Raw genomic sequence first — 17,810 nt, forward strand, 5'->3', positions numbered from 1 at the left:
TCACTTTTCAAATAAGAAGACGAACAATTGAAACAGTAGTGTAGAACTGGTCTCACAAACACATTGTGCCAGCATTAACAAGCATCAAGACATCAGCAAGTTCCTTCTAAGTCACATACCACCCAGCCTTGCAACTACATCATCATTCTCTCACTGCCACCAGATCAAAATTCTGTAACTCTGTCTTCTAATAGCACTACGGGTGATCAAAGATGACATGGACTTGATTCAAGGCACCTCACATCTACCTTCTCAAAAACAATAAGAGATTAATATTTAAAGCTGGCCCTGGCAACAACTCTCGCATCGATGAACAAAAAAATAATGTTTTTTTGGCTAAATGCGAGTCACATTTGGTGGAGTGATTCTGACCTCAAGGCTGACCAAGTTCTCTCACTGTATCTTAGCAAGCTCATCGCATTCGTTGGCATTTCAGCCCTTAGGGTGAATACCACATCTATCATCAGACCCACTTTAATACCCGTGCTTCCCAGAGCAGCTGGAGATCACAGAATTGACCAACATCCAGGGTGCAGGTGCCATATTTTAAAATGCTACTGCATGCCCAGACGCACACTGTTAGTCTGAAGCTGCCCTGATCGGTTCCTGATGTTCATCTTAAATTTTGCAGATCAAACAAAATCAACACAATTGTCCTGCAGCTCCTTCTGGACACGATCCCGCAGCTCCTACTGGACACGATCCCGCAGCTCCTACTGGACATGGTCCCACAGCTCCTACTGGTCACAATCCTGCAGCTCCTACTGGACACAGTCCTGCAGCTCCTACTGGTCACAGTCCCGCAGCTCCTACTGGTCACAGTCCCACAGCTCCTACTGGTCACAGTCCCACAGCTCCTACTGGACACGATCCCGCAGCTCCTACTGGCCATGCTCCCACAGCTCCTACTGGTCACAATCCTGCAGCTCCTATTGGCAACAGTCCTGCAGCTCCTACTGGATGCAGTCCTGCAGCTCCTACTGGGCACAGTCCCGCAGCTCCTACTGGTCACAGACCCGCAGCTCCTACTGGACGCGGTCCTGCAGCTTCTACTGGACGTGGTGATTCACAGCAGAAGTTCCTCCTCCCCCAGGGCCAGCAGTGAAGACTACGACACCAGACCATGCCAGCCTACTATCGCAAAGGAATGCCTAATATCATAGGAAGAAGGGCAATGTCCTTCTCAATTCCACCAACGTGTAAGTGCTTCCATCTTCTGTCTTCCATAAGACCTGTCATCCCTCTCATTTCAGGAGCAAAACAATCGTCGTGGGGCAGAAAGGGTCAAGGTGCATAATGTGCTATCCATCAGTCGGCCCCTCACCCCTTATCAGCAGAGATACCGAACTCTGACCATCTTTGGCAGGACTGGGCTGATAATGGAAGCTTCTGGATTAGTGGTGCTAGAAGAGCACAGCAGTTCAGGCAGCATCCAAGCAGCTTCGAAATCAGAAAGAAAGGCAGTGAGCCTGAAGCATGGAGAGATAAGCTAGAGGAGGGTGGAGTTGGGGAGAAGGTAGCATATAGTACAATGGGTGAGTGGGGGAGGGGTTGAAGGTGATAGGTCAGGAAGGAGAGGGTGGAGTGAATAGGTGGAAAAGGAGATAAGCAGGTAGGAGAAGTCCGGACAAGTCATGGGGACAGTGCTGAGCTGAAAGTTTGGAACTAGGGTGGGGTGGGGGAAGGGGAAATGAGGAAGCTGTTGAAGTCCACGTTGATGCCCTGGGGTTGAAGTGTTCTGAGGCGGAAGATGAGGCGTTCTTCCTCCAGGTGTCTGGTGGTGAGGGAGCGGTGGTGAAGGAGGCCCAGGACCTCCATGTCCTCGGCAGAGTGGGAGGGGGAGTTGAAATGTTGGGCCACGGGGCGGTGTGGTTGATTGGTGCGGGTGTCCCGGAGATGTTCCCTAAAGCGCTCTGCTAGGAGGCGCCCAGTCTCCCCAATGTAGAGGAGACCGCATCGGGAGCAATGGATACAATAAATGATATTAGTGGATGTACAAGTAAAACTTTGATGGATGTGGAAGGCTCCTTTAGGGCCTTGGATAGAGGTGAGGGAGGAGGTGTGGGCACAGGTTTTACAGTTCCTGGGGTAGCAGGGGAAAGTGCCAGGATGGGAGGGTGGGTCGTAGGGGGGCATGGACCTGACCAGGTAGTCACGGAGGGAATGGTCTTTCCGGAAGGCGGAAAGGGGTGGGGAGGGAAATATATTCCTGGTGGTGGGTGGAGGTGGCGGAAATGTCGGTGGATGATTTGGTTTCTGCAAAGGTTGGTAGGGTGGAAGGTGAGCACCAGGGGCGTTCTGTCCTTGTTACGGTTGGAAGGGTGGGGTCTGAGGGTGGAGTTGCGGGATGTGGGCGAGATGCGTTGGAGGGCATCTTTAACCACGTGGGAAGGGAAATTGCGGTCTCTAAAGAAGGACGCCATCTGGTGTGTTCTGTAGTGGAACTGGTCCTCTTGGGAGCAGATACTGCGGAGGTGGAGGAATTGGGGATACGGGATGGCATTTTTGCAAGAGGTAGAGTGGGCAGAGGTGTAATCCAAGTAGCTGTGGGAGTCGGTGGGTTTGTAAAAAAATGTCAGTGTCAAGTCAGTCGTCATTAATGGAGATGGAGAGGTCCAGGAAGGGGAGGGAGGTGTCAGAGAAGGAACCTTCCAGATCCATCAAAGTTTTACTTGCACATACACTAATATCATTTATTGTATCCGTTGCTCCCGATGCGGTCTCCTCTACATTGGGGAGACTGGACGCCTCCTAGCAGACCGCTTTAGGGAACATCTCCGGGACACCTGCACCAATCAACCACACCGCCCCGTGGCCCAACATTTCAACTCCCCCTCCCACTCTGCCGAGGACATGGAGGTCCTGGGCCTCCTTCACCGCCGCTCCCTCACCACCAGACGCCTGGAGGAAGAATGCCTCATCTTCCGCCTCGGAACACTTCAACCCCAGGGCATCAATGTGGACTTCAACAGTTTCCTCATTTCCCCTCCCCCCACCCCCACCTCACCCTAGTTCCAAACTTCCAGCTCAGCACTGTCCCCATGACTTGTCCGGACTTGTCCTACCTACCTATCTCCTTTTCCACCTATCCGCTCCACCCTCTTCTCCCTGACCTATCACCTTCATCCCCTCCCCCACTCACCCATCGTATTCTATGCTACTTTCTCCCCACCTCCACCCTCCTCTAGCTTATCTCTCCACGCTTCAGGGTCACTGCCTTTATTCCTGATGAAGGGCTTTTGCCCGAAACGTTGATTTCGAAGCTCCTTGGATACTGCCTGAACTGCTGTGCTCTTCCAGCACCACTAATCCAGAATCTGGCTTCCAGCATCTGCAGTCATTGTTTTTACCTCCTTGATAATGGAAGCTGTCTTTGCTTATTACGCTGGGAACTCCTGAGCGAAGGCTATCCCCATTGATTGGTCTGAGGTCTACTAACAACTGCGGCAAACGTCCTGGTTTTGTGTCTGTATTAAATGGCCAGACAGTTGTAAAATGTGCCTAGTATCTCTGGCTGAAGGGGCAAAACACAAAAAGGCAAGTCAATGAAATGCACGAAAGGAATGCTATATGCAGCTGAGTGGCTGCAAGTGACTGTGCGTTGTGACAACAAGTAAAGAGGCCAGAAGTGCAGCCTGGTCCAGTCCATGCTTTGGGTGCATATCCCTGAACACAGTGTCCTGTCTGCAGCATTCCAGTGTTAGCTGCTGGTGTAGCCCAAGGTTTACCATTGAAGTGCTTAAGCAGCCTGTAAGTGCATCGGAAATGTGCTATGATGGTTCAAAGACCCTGCCAATGTCCATGAATGTGAGGTGTGTGTGGCCGATGCCCATGGAGCATGCCTGCAATGTTGGTGCCCTGTGTTCAAATTGGAGTTCTTTAGGAGCAAGCAGCGAGTTGAATATGCCAAAAGCCTTCTCTGGTTTTGTTGTTGAGTTTTCCTGACAGTTTTTTGTGGTAACTTTGAGAGCACGATCTGTAGCCAGTTGGACTATTAACAAGGCATTTAACAAGCAACAGTGATATTCAAGTGGGAACTCAATGCTGCCTACTGATTGTATCACCATGCTGTTTGAGATACAGTTAGATGATCTCAAAACCAAGATGGAGCTTCCAAACACCTCACTTGATTCTACCACTCGACTTGCTATAGCTCAGATCACTCAGAGATTATGACGGAATAAATTTCCACCCTTTGTTTTGGAGATAGTACATTGAGAACTGGCATTTAAATAGACATCTGGAATAGTGGTGCTGGAAGAGCACAACAGTTCAGGCAGCATCCGAGGAGCAGTAAAATCGACGTTTCGGGCAAAAACCCTTCATCAGGAATAATGAAGGGCTTTTGCCCAAAACGTCGATTTTACTGCTCCTCGGATGCTGCCTGAACTGCTGTGCTCTTCCAGAACCACTAATCCAGAATCTGGTTTCCAGCATCTGCAGTCATTGTTTTTACTTTTACATAGACATGTCAAATTATGTTTTTTGTGGCAGAAAATACCACCCTCCATAGCCAGAAAAAGGAACTGTTAGTGTGTACAGCAGGCCCAGTCTAAACACATGTTGAGTCTTTCAGTCTAAATAGAAGTGAGGCAAAAACCAACATTGTTATTTGCAGCCACAATATAAAAGTCAAAATTAGATGGACCGAGATAGAAACAGCAGGCAAATCCATGTACCCTGGCTCCATGATAAACTCCAAAGTTTCATCCAAGCATGAAACCAGTTGAGATTAGCAATAACTCTAGACATGACCAGTGATTAAAGTAGTGCCTGGAAGCATCAGCGTGAACCCAAAACCATACCTAATGCATCCACTTGTGTGGAGAGTTGGATTCCATGGAGTTGTGGGAGTTGGACTCTGAAGAAAAAGGATGAGAAAACGGTAACCGCTTTCAAAACATGGATATGGTGGAAGATGTTCAGAATCAGATGAACAACAAAACAAATGAATATGTTCGATGAAGAGTGGAAGTTAAGGAATCAAAGATGTTGATAAATAGCCAGGTGCTGACATTGGAAACAAAGACCCATCAACATGGTGGCTCAGTGGTTAGCGCTGCTGTCCCACAGCACCAGGGTCCCAGGTTCGATTCCAGCCTTGGGCGACTGCCTGTGTGGAGTTTGCACATTCTCCTCTGCGTGGGTTTCCTCTGGGTGTGCCGGTTTCCTCCCACAGTCCAAAGATGTGCGGGTCAGATGAATTGGCCATACAAAATTGTCCATAGTGTTAGGTGCATTAGTCAGAGGGAAATGGGTCTGGATGGGTTACTCTTCGGAGGGTGGGTGTGGACGTGTTGGGCCGAAGGATCTGTTTCCACACTGTAGAGAATCTAATCTAATCTAAAAACTACGTCCTGGGAACAACTGAAGGAGAAATTAGGGGTGAAACAAAAGACAAAGAAGAAAAATTAGGTGGATGGATAACACTGAGATGTGGACTGAGGGACGCTGGAAGAAAGTCGGAGAGCATGATGATGTCTAATAATCCCATCAAAGCTTTGGTGAAAATGAATACTTTTTCTTTAGTATTTGTTTAGAGCTCCAAGCGTGAGAATGGAATGTACAAACAACGAGGGTGAAGGACAAAGGAAGATTGCACTCTTAGACTCTCAATCGAATACAAAATTTCCATCTCTGGGTGGAATTCTGTCGTAGATCTATGCCTGCTATAATCAAAATCTATGCCTGTTATACAACAATTATTTTAAAATAGTGGTATATACAGTTGGTTACTCTTCTGAAGGGTAATAAAAAAAGTAATTAGATCAAGCAGTCTTTTCAGAACAGTGACCTAATCCTGTACATTAGGTGGTTAAGGTTACAGGATACTTGCCTTTATTAGTCAAGGCATTGTACACAACAGCAAGAATGTTATGATAGGGTGGAATATAACATAATAACATTAGTTGGGCCATACCTGGAGCACTATGTGCACTGTGGTTCCCATGATATGGGAAGAATGTGATTGCATTTGTAAGGGTGCAGAGGAGATTCTCCAGGATGCTTGCCTAGGCTGGAGTGATTCAGTTATGAAGAGAAACTAGAAAGGCTGGGGTTATTTTCCTTGGATCAGAGAAGGCAAGGCAAGACCTGATTGAGGTATACAAAGTTCTGAGGGACATGGACAGTAGATAGGGAGAAATGTTTCCCCTTTTGTAGAGGGGTCAATCACTTGGGGCCACAGTTTTAATTGAAAAAGCAAGACATTTAAAGGGGAATTGAGGATCTTTCTTTTCATCCAGAGGACTGTAGGCATAAGGAACTCTTTGTCCTACAAGAGTGGTAGAGGCAGAAAAAATCAAGACATTGAAGAACTGTTTAGATGAACATTTGAAATGCTATAGCATACAAAACTGCAGTTGGGTGCTGGAAAATGGGATTAGAATCGATGAATATTTGATGCTCAGTGCCGATATGAAGGGCTGACGGGTCTTTATCTGTGCTGTTTAAAATTCTATGACTGTATAACTCTGTACACTTGTCAAGGTGAAGTCACAGATATTTCAGGGGATGTCTGCAAGACATGTTTCTCTTTCATTTCTGTAGAAATTAGTCACAATTTCAGTGTTTTTCAAGGATCCACTTTGTATCATAGCTATGCCAAAAACTACCAAAAGATGAAATCCCAAATCTAAGGAAATCCAGTTTAATGTTACTTCTAACTATTCAAGAATTACCAAGAATAGAATATCTACCAACACTTAAAGCAAGGTTATACTCTTAAAGCCCTGAACATGTATGATATCATCTTTTCATTGATGTCTCATTTTTTTGAGAGGTGTTATCTTTGGGATTCCTGATACTTCTGAAATTTCAGTCAAGGAGTCTTATTTTGTATTTTTTTAATCCTTCCTGCTTTGCAAATGTATGTGTTAATCCTCTGTATAGGCTCTCCCCACTTTCATAAGGTGCTGTATCATTTAACATGATTCTTGAATTATTCCTTAAAGATTCCTTGATAAAGTTGTGAGATCTATCAAGTTAAGTTGTTTGCTGTTTTTAACACTTCTCTGGAGATTTTTGTAATCTCTCCCTTTTGCTTTCAATCTTAAAAGAATCCTGTAAAAGCTTATCTATCAAAAACATGTTTAAATTCTCTGTCTTGATGAGTGTTGTTTGATGCTAGTAACTAATTGTATCTATGTGAAAATGGTTCTTTACTGTCTCATAACAGTCTGTTTTTTTTTGTTTCAGTATCTCTCCTGTAATTAAAATCTTATTTTCATGCCATTTCTCCTCCCAGGCTTTCTTTTCAGTGATTTAGATTGTGGTTTGTACCTTTCTGTATTGCATACTATTCTATTAACTTAATTAATAGCATAGTTGTATTTTCTACATGTCCCCGTTTAGGTAAATCCTAAGTTCAAAGTGGACTTTATTGACTTTTCCTGCTCGCTGCAATCGAGTCTTCAATTATTAACTCTTTATTCTAAATGAATCATTATCTTTAAATGATTTTAATAGTTACACGTGTCCTGTCTAATTAGATATATTTATTTCTCAATCAAAGCTATATTACTAATCAGATTTCATTTACATGCTTTTCTCTGATGCCTTTGAACATAAAGGGCCCAGGTTTGCTGTGAATCTGCTGCCCAGGTACACATTGTACTGCCGCTGTGTTTGGGATCACAGGCAAGGAGAGAGAAGTAGAGGAGCAGGCACCTCTAAAGTATCCTTGGAGAAAGCATCCGGGATTCCTGTGGGTTGCTCGTTGTCCGAGTCGGTGCCTGCTAGCACCATCTGCCTCTGAGAGGAGGGGGAACCTGGAATGATTTAAAAATCCCTCGCCCTCCTCAGCCTGTTGATGCTGAGTACCTACAACTGAGGTGATGGAATGTATGTTTATATCCAGCAGCTGCTGACAATTCTATTGGATTTGGGTCACCGCAGCCAGTTACCGACCTGTTCATGGAGGAAGAAAGGTGCATGAATACTCGAGTCAGCCCAGTACCGAGAGTGTAGGTGAACCTCTCCACCTTTTGTTCCAGTTTGCTGTCCGTGTCTGGCAAACCTGCCTGAAGTTCCTGAGCCTGTCTCTGCAGGTCTCTGCAAAGTCATAAATGGCAGAGAACAGGGCCTTATCTTCCATGTGGGACTGAGCTAGTCTCTGTCAGCTCCCTGAGTACAGGTGTCCCCTGCTATCCAAAAGTAGGACATTCCTATGAAAACTTTCGTTAGCTGAAATGGCATAAAGCGAAGAAGCAATTACTATTTTATATGGGAAAAATTTTTGAGTATTCCCAGGCCCCAAAAAATAACGTACCAAATCAAACCAAATATCGCACACAACCTAAAATAACATGAACATGTAGTAAAAGCAGGAATTATATGACAAATGCATAGCCTATATAAAGTAGAAGTAATGTATGTACAGTGTAGTGTCACTCACCAGAATCGGGAAGACAGTGAGTACAACGGAAGGCTGAGAGATGGTGGTGATGGTGTGTTGGGTTGAGTCATCTGAGGTTGGGTGGTGGGAGGTACGGGAGACTAGGGTGTAGGTGAGAGAGGAAGAGGGTTATCTATTAACACTTCTGGGGAAGGCGCTTGGCAGCGCCACTCTCGCTGCGCGCACTTTTCGTAAAAATGGAAATCCTCTTTTTGTTAGCGAAAACAGGTTCTAACGTAGGTCTTTTGTAAAAGCTAATTGGCATGAAGCAAACGTTTGAAAAGCCGGGGAAACCTATATCTGAAACCTGGAACTCTTCCTTCAGGACCGGTTACAAAGATGCACCAGTGATTTGCTCACCCAACTGTGCTCCCGAGTCTGGTCTGTTCAGAGAATTCACTAAGGTGTAAGTGTCTGAGCTGGTGGAAGATGCTGGTGGCCCCTTGTCAGTGTATCATCTGAGGAAATCAGTGGCATCTCCTCAGAGCTGGAGATGGACCTGAGGATCTCTGGCACAGAACTTTTCTTAGCAGAAATTTCCTGGCTACTGCTACTACTTGCTTAAGAGAAAAGAGGGGATTGTTGTAGAAGATGAATAAATGCATATGTAGATAGAGAATAAGTGGAAATAGGGCATCAGCAGAGCACAACATAATGAAGCTTACCGGATGTATTTCTCACTAATGTCTCTCATTCCCGAAGGATTGATCCTATTTTTCTCCTACCAGTATCTTCTCCTCATAGTGATCCTGTTGCTTGTCACCAATGTCCCTCCACCTCACTAATCTTGAATGTCTCAGCCTGGTTGTGGGCCAGTCATCCCTATAATGAGACAAAGGGAGGAACTGAGTTTGATGGAAGCAGGACACAGCACTGACCCATGCTGCTATTTGTGTCAAGGCAGTCTGGGCCTGTTAGTGTGGCCTCCTTAGTGGTCAACAGGAAGAAGTACTGCCAACCACACTCACCACCAGCAAATCATTGTAAAGGAAACAAGGAGCTAGCTTGCCTTCATCTACAACATCTTCAAACTTCAGGGCAAACACTACAGTTTGGTACGGCAGGTCCTGGTTTGTAGTGTCTGAAATAATGTGCAACTGGACTTTGACTATGGCACCAGATATGTGTAAGCTCGAAGGTCCTAGAAGTGGTGGCACCTATGCTTCTCTGGCCAGTAAGGAACTCATGCCCCCCTAAACATTAACAGCACAGAGGTGGAACAAGTGGAGAGTGTCAAGCTCCTGGGAGTGGTCATCCACAACAAGCTTTCTTGGACTCTTCATGTGGATGCACTGGTTACAAAAGCCCAACAACATCTCTTCTTCCTTGGGCAGTTGAGGAAATTTGGCATGACAGTGAATACCCTTGCCAACTTTTATAGGTGTGCTATCGAGAGCATTTTGTCTGGATATATCACTACCTGGTATGGCAACTGTATCATTCAAGATTGAAGACAGTTACAGAGAGTGGTGAACTCGGCCCGGGCAATCACAAAGGCCACCCTCCCATCTACAGAATCCATCTACCAGGCCCGCTGTCAAGGAAAGGTCGCCAGCATTCTCAAAGATCCATCCCAGCCTGGTAATGTTTTTCTACAACCTCTACCATCAGGGAGAAGGTACAGAAGCCTGAACACATGCACCAGCCAGTTTCGTAACAGTTTCTACCCTCCTGTTGTTAGAATACTGAATGGACTCACAAACTCTTAACATTCGCCTGTACCTGTGTTTTTGTTTTTGTCACTGTTTACCTTGTTTACTCTCTCTGCTACTTAACTCTGTGATCTGCCTGTATTGCTTGCAAGACAAAGCTTTTCACTGTGCTTCAGTACACATGAAAATAAATTCAATTCAATTCAAATCCAAGAATTTGTGAAAAGCGAAAGATTATGTGAGAAAGTTCTTTCTGAACCATGACAGCAGACACTTTGAAATCCAATCCCCTATCTTGTTTTAGTTAAAGCATTAGACAAATGGGCCACCATCAAAGTCATCCTCAGCATTAACTTCCCAGTGGCTTGCCAAACCACGACTAGGTGACTCGATGTAGCTTCGGGTTTGTTGACTTGGAGCTCCTTAAGGTGAAATAAATATTTACACTGAAATAGGAGCCACTTCAATAGATTCCCTGAAGCCTGCTGGCAATGGGGAGAACATTTTCAAATAATATCTACTTGCTCATCATATAGAAAATAAAATGAGTGAAGATGCTCCAAAATTCTGAATCAGCTGAGCCAAAATTACAAAAGGCAAAAACAAACTCAAACATTGAGACTTGAATTCCTTGCTTTGAAAAGTATTCAAATGTTCATGTGGGGTTCAAACTATCTACTCTATTTAGATTTATGATTATGTTTTTTTCGAACAGCCAGTACAGAATTGAAATGAAAATGCCACTATTTTGTATTCGTTCTAATTTTGAAAATGTTGCTATATCTGTACTGATCACCCCTGTCAATCCAAGCTTCTTTTGTTTCCATTATAGATGTAGCTGAGATTGTATATGTAGCATATAGGTCTATGAAGTGTCTACGAGGTTTGTGTTCAGTTGGTGACCTTGGGTGGACAAATTGGAATCTGTGACTAAAAATCACAAGAGCTTAAAGGCTCTGCTTTGGTTCCACAATTCCTGGAAAAGAACTAATAGAGATGATGTGGTTACATTAAATTTCGTTTAACTGACACCTGAAAACTGAAAGGTTTCTGGAGTTCCGGGAGGAATACTCTGGAAATTGAGCATGGATTGTCCGTGAGCCATTATCAAAAGTGTAAATGCCTTATCTTTAAAAATAGGCAAAAGTGAGGACTGCAGATGCTGGAGATCAGAGTCTAGATTAGAGTGGTGCTGGAAAAACACAACCGGGGTCAGGCAGCATCCGAGGAACAGGAAAATCGACGTTTCGGGCAAAAGCCCTTCATCAGGAATGATTTCCTGCACCACTCTAATCTAGATTTTATCTTTAAAAATAGTCAAGCCATTTTTCTTTATTTTTATTAACTAGGACAAAAGAGATTTTCACCAGGCTTCTCAATTAACTCAGAAAAGAGACAAATTTAATTCAAGCAAATGTATTCTTCCAACAAATGACAAACTAATTATCACCTGCGTTAGTATGTGAATTAGACTATATCCCATTGAACAAAAAAAAACTGAGGATGCTGGAAATCAGAAACCAAATTATAAATTGCTGGAAAAATTCAGCACATCTGGCAGCATCTGCGGACACAAAGCAGAGTGAACATTTCAGGTCCAGTGTCTCCTCTTCAGAGAGGTAGAACTGTCCTGAAGAAGGATCGCTTGACTCAAAATACAAATCTGCTTTCTCTCCACAGATGCTGCCAGACCTGATTTTATTTACATCCCATTGAAATCTAAGCATTCATACATTCACACCCAGAAACAGCAAAGACATATACAACTCTACACAGCAATGATGAGTGAAAACTTATGGAAAACCTTGTGGAGCAAGATTCCAAACTAAAACGGCAAAAAAAATGACTTCCTCAATGTTCTCACATTTCTTGTTAACAAGTTCACATTGGTGTCAGTCACAGAATGATTGGAAATCTTATACCAGTTTTCTGTTTCAAATGAGAAACAGTTAGCAGCCCGGATATTTGAAACTTATTGCACTTTGTTCAAACTATGTCACTGAGAAAGTTATAGACAGAGTTACTTTCAGCTCCAGAGTCAGGCTTTGACCCTTACAGAGCGAGTAAGACAGGACTGCATGTTTGCAAATTTCTCCAACAACTGCCCACAACTTTTAGGTCTTGACTGAAGAAAACACCCATTACATCAGTCTAGAGACAGCTGTTAGATGATAGCAACATAGATCCTTGCGGATTTTTCATGTCTGTTTGCGCAAAATGAAAGCAATAAAAATTCATCTTATCTCACTCTAAAACTTTGCTGGAGCACTGTTTTCCAAAATTGCTTGTTTATTTGAGTAAATAGCAAATAGACCATAATCTCCTTCAACTCCCTAACTCCGCAGTCCCAAGCAATCACATGATAAATATTTTGCAACCCAGTAATATTCAAATGTATATTGTCCAGTTCTCATAATCCATAAAGGAAGCAATTTAGCAGCACAGTGCCAGGGTCCCAAGTTCAATTCCTCCCTTTGGTGTCTGTGTAGAGTTTGCACGTTCTCCTCATGTCTGCGTGGGTTTCCTCTGGGTGCTCCAGTTTCCTCCCACAATCCAAAGATGTGCAAGTTAGGTGGCTTGGCCATGCTAACTTGCCCATAGTGTTCAGAGATTCGTAAACTAGGTGGATTAGCTATGGGAAATGCAGGATTATGGGGATTGGGCTCTTGGAGGGTTGGTGTAAACTCAATGGGACAAATGGCCTGCTTCCACACTGTAAGGGTTCTGTAAATATATGTGATCGCTACAATAACAATTGTTACTGAAGAAAAAGTATTTTGGCTTTGGAACACTTTGAAGAGGTTTTTACTGAGATGCCATCTTTGGTTTGTATATATTTACACTTGATGCTATGTATCTGCACCCCATGGACATGAACAGTGTTAACAATGTCTGTATCATTTGTTTGCAGGCTGAAAGTCCTAAAGTGTTGGGCCAGTTTAACTACATCAATGACACAGAAATGTTTACTTTATCTCTGAAGCATGACAATTTCGATGGATCCTCTTTCTGCTGGATTGGCAGTGCCTTTTACCCTGCTATGATTATACCTCTGACAATGACTGGCTTAGAAATGACTAAAACCTATAGCTGGGCCTCCTCATTGCTTGAAGGTTTGCCAGAATCAGCTGACGTGGAGGGAAATGCTTTTACTTATAGCATCTGCAGAATGGAAAGTTTCAAAGAGTGCTTACTTGGCAAAAAGGGAAACTGAGCAGCATTTCTTGCAACATAACAACATTGATCTTGTCTCAATCTAAACAGACAAATCCTTATCCCTTGATTTGTTTGTTGAGGAGCATTGCAGGAAGGAGGAATGGATAATGTGGAAGTTTTTTTGAGGAAGATGTGCTGTATGAGGTATTAGCCCTGCTCCCTCCAGGATATAAATCTGATGAAGTTCTCAATAACAGTCCAAAGGGATTGTAAGAGGTTTGTGTCAATTATAGCATGAAAACTTACAGCCAAAAACATCTGTGCCTTGGCATTTCTGCCAATGCTTGTGAATGTTAGTAACACACTTAATATGCATGTCACTACCTCATTTCTGTTGCAGGAGACCTGGATAGTATTATCCAGGGTATAGATTGGGCAGAAATTTAGAACTGCCAAACTTCCCAGGAGGATTGGGGAATCAATGCTTGGCAGTAAGGCAATGTTGTGGTACAGCCGGAGGATTGTTGAGTTTCTGGAAATGCATTCTCCAAAAGCAATGAAGGCCCCGCACTGGACAACCACAAGTTTCTTCATGTAAAAGACAATTGTTCACTAAACAAGCAGGTTGGATGTGCCCTGGATCAAAGAATACTCGCCATGAATACTGGATTTGCTGCAAGATGCCAAGATGTCTTTATGCTCACAAATTTTGTCCTGCCTTTATTTTGTGAGGAAGATGATCAAGTGGTCGATTGTGTGTAGGCAGTCCTTCCGATAATTCATAATACTTTCTTCATAAGTTGCAGTGTATCCCTACAGTCCAGAAAGAGGCCATTCAGCCCATTGAGTCTGCACCGACCCTCTAAAGATCATCCCACCATAATCCCTATATCCCTGCATGTCCTATGGCTAATCCACCTAGTCTACACATCCTTGAACACTATGCCCAATTTAGCAAGGCCAGTCCACATATCCTGCACATCTTTGGATTGTGAGAAGAAACCAGAGCACCCAGAGGAAACCCTTGCAGACAAGGGAGAACATGCAAACTCCCTCCACACAGACAGTGACCAGAGGCTGAAATTTAGCCTCAGTCCCTGAGCCACTGTGCAGCCCCAAAACTCCCATTGCCCGACTGGGAATCAAGCGCAGACCACGACAGTGAATATACCGACTCCTAACCACTAGACCATTATGCTGCTAAGGCAGCTAGTGCTTGTTAAGCTCTTGACTTTCCTTAAAGGAGACTGAAAGAACCAAAGGCCGTGAGAATCAGTAATAGATATGACTTGGTATAGTCTACACAACTTCTGCATCCAAACAGACCTGGTTATGGAAATTCCTGCAGCATTTGATGAGGCAGAGAATGGAATTAACCATCAATCAACAATGACCTCCCTCCATGTGGCACGTGGAACACTTCTTCTATAGTGATGCTGCAATCTCTCTCTATTTACAAGAATATCAGAAGTGCAAACCTATTGAAGATATTGTGCTCTTCTTTTCCAAACCTTTCTAACATCCTCATTGGTCTCTCTGCCTGTTCCTTCATTGGAATATATTTATCAAAATTCTTTAAAATCTCACTAATCCTCTAATGCAGTTACCTGACAGTAAATATAATCTTACAAAGTATTTTATGTTTCCCTGCTATTCCCTGATCCATTTCTGAAATTGTCAGGTACTGACAAACACTTTATTGCATATAAACAACAGTTTACACAAGGCAATCGCACAGAACAACCAGGTTCAAACAGAGACAAGTACAGATTTTGCCCATTTACATCATATTCAGAAGGAAAGAGAAACATTGGTTTATTTTCGTCAAATTATAATAATGTTTTGGTGGTTATCAGCATTGCCCACAGCACAGCCTTACAGACAGTCAGTGAGACCTCACCAGTGCAAATGCTCTCTTTCACCTTGATCATTGAAGTTTAGATGTAGTAGATTTTAAGCTCCTCATATTGTAAAAATAAGAATTTTACAAATTTATTTTAGTACCCATGAACAGCCATAAAGAACTAATTCAGGTCAGCCTCCCCAATTCACAACACGGGTGGGAATCCAGTATATATGATAAGACGGACAAGTTCACAGTCACCCTGATTCACTTTAAATTTAAAGCACCTCTGCCCTGGTGCAGTATTTTTATACTAAGTAAAAGAATGCATTATTATCAACAATTGAGATTCTTAAAAGATGAGTCGAAGGTCAGTGCTGGAATAGAGCAGTAGCCAGAAACCCTGGCTCCACTACTGAAGGTCGGGGAAAAAGTTGACCTGGTGAAATTTGGGAGCATAATATTCATTACTAAAATAGAAAAGGCAAGCTGTTAAAGTGGGAAATCAGAATTAAAGCAGAAAATGCTAAGAATATACAGCAGGTATAAAGAGAAACAGTAACGGTGCTAACATTTTGTGTTTATTCTTTTTTTTTTTGGATTTGAAACCTGTGGACTCACCATTTGGTTTGACAAGTTGAAGAAAAAAAACCAAAAAAAATGCCATAGAATTACTTGAATAATCAACAAATTTCTTAATGAAACTGTTCATTGGTATAATAAGCCCATCAGTTCTATTGTACAATAAATAACATTGGTGTCAAAAATAATTTCAAAGAGAAATGCAGTTGTACATTGTCATGATAAACTAAAAGTACACAATGTGACACCTGCTATAACTTGCTTTCATTTTATAAATAGCAGTCATTAAAACATATTACGTGAAACTTCATGCCAGAATTGGCCAGCTGAAATTGTGTGGATTTTCAGAGCTACATAGGACCAGCGACTGTAAGAAAAGCAGAGGAAAGTTAAAGCAGCAGTCTACAATTTGAATTTGACTAAGGATGGCTGTGAATTTTTCCAGTCCCTAGTGCTGTGAAAATGAAAGGCAATATGAAGTAGAACTGGAATTTGTTCCAGTTGTAGTGGATAATAAAGAGTAGCATTTTATTATCAGTCTGAGGAAAGAGTTTACAAGCTGTGTTGCACCTTATGTCTTGCTGAGGAATAGAAAAGTCAGACCAGAACAAATTTGAGCACATTGAAGGTGCAGTTTAAATTCTCTACTAAAAAAAGTCTGCAGAAATATCAGGAAAAATATCAAGGTCAGAGTGTAGAGAATGTAAATATTGCAAGGGAAATCATGATAAGGAAAAGAAAATATGTCCAGCATGGAGAACTCAGACCTGCACAAAGCTGAATCACTTTGCATCCAAGTAATAGGCAGCACAGTGGCACAGTGGTTAGCACTGCTGCCTCACAGTACCAGAGACCCGGATTCGATTCTCGCCTTAGGCAACTGTCTGTGTGAAGTTTGCACATTCTCCCCAAGTCTGCATGGGTTTCCTACGAGTGCTCCGGTTTCCTCCCACAGTCCAAAAATGTGCAGATCAGGTGAATTGGCCATGCTAAATTGCCCGTAGTGTTAGGTGAAGAGGTAAATGTAGGGGAATGGGTCAGGGTGGGTTGCGCTTCGGCGGGTCGATATGGACTTGTTGGGCCGAAGGGACTGTTTCCACACTATAAGTAATCTAATCTATTCTAATCTAATCTAAAATTCTATTGTGAAGAATTCCAGCTATCCTCAAGTGTGGCCTGAAAGACAAGACAGAGTTCTAAAAAATGAAAATAAAGATGTGGGGCAACCATGGTATTGTGTGATATACCAAAGTATGATCACATACTGCATTCTATAGTGAAGTAATGTAACAAAGTATAGCTACATGTCATGTGCAATTAAGTGCCTTAAGGCCAAAAGAGGTCACCTCTTATCAGCAGGGGTATATTCCACTGACACCCTCCTTCGACTGACTGAACTGGTCCTCACTCTGAAAAACTTCTCTTTCCAATCCTCCCACTTCCTCCACACCAAAGGAGTAGCCATGGGCACCCGCATGGGCCCCAGCTATGCCTGCCTCTTCGTCGGATATGTGGAACAGTCCATCTTCCGCAGCTATACTGGCACTACCCCCCACCTTTTCCTCCACTACATTGATGACTATATCGGCACTACCTCGTGCTCCCACGAGGAGGTTGAACAGTTCATCCACTTCACTAATGACTTCCATCCTGACCTCAAATTTACCTGGACTGTCTCAGACTCCTCCCTCCCCTTCCTAGTCCTCTCCATTTCTATCTCGGCTGGCCAACTCAACACGGACATTTACTACAAACCAACCGACTCCCACAGCTACCTAGATTACACCTCCTCCCACCCTGCCCCCTGTAAAAACACCATCCCATATTCCCAATTCCTTCGCCTCCACCGCATCTGCTCCCAGGAGGACCAATTCCAATACTGAACAACCCAGATGGCCTCCTTCTTCAAAGACTGCAATTTCCCCCCAGACGTGGTCGATGATGCTCTCCACCGCATCTCCTCCACTTCCCGCTCCTCCGCCCTTGAACCCCGCCCCTCCAATCGCCACCAGGACAGAACCCCACTGGTCCTCACCTACCACCCCACCAACCTCCAGATACATCATATCATCTTTCATCATTTCCGCCATCTCCAAACAGACCCCACCACCAGGGACATATTTCCCTCCCCTCCCCTATCAGTGTTCCAGAAAGACCTCTCCCTCCGCGACTCCCTCGTCAG

At 43.6% G+C, this 17,810-nt stretch overlaps 1 long non-coding RNA gene across 1 annotated transcript in view; it reads left to right on the top strand.

Moving 5' to 3' along the window:
• LOC140480993 (uncharacterized) overlaps positions 1–15,092 on the top strand; it is a 50,549-nt gene extending 35,457 nt beyond the window's left edge. Inside the window, exon 3 of the long non-coding RNA XR_011961445.1 lies at positions 12,959–15,092. This is a non-coding gene — a long non-coding RNA (uncharacterized lncRNA). The remainder of the gene's footprint in view (positions 1–12,958) is intronic.
• The last annotated feature ends 2,718 nt before the right edge of the window (positions 15,093–17,810 follow it).

This window comes from Chiloscyllium punctatum, chromosome 9, assembly GCF_047496795.1.
Source record: "Chiloscyllium punctatum isolate Juve2018m chromosome 9, sChiPun1.3, whole genome shotgun sequence".
NCBI lineage: Eukaryota > Metazoa > Chordata > Chondrichthyes > Orectolobiformes > Hemiscylliidae > Chiloscyllium > Chiloscyllium punctatum.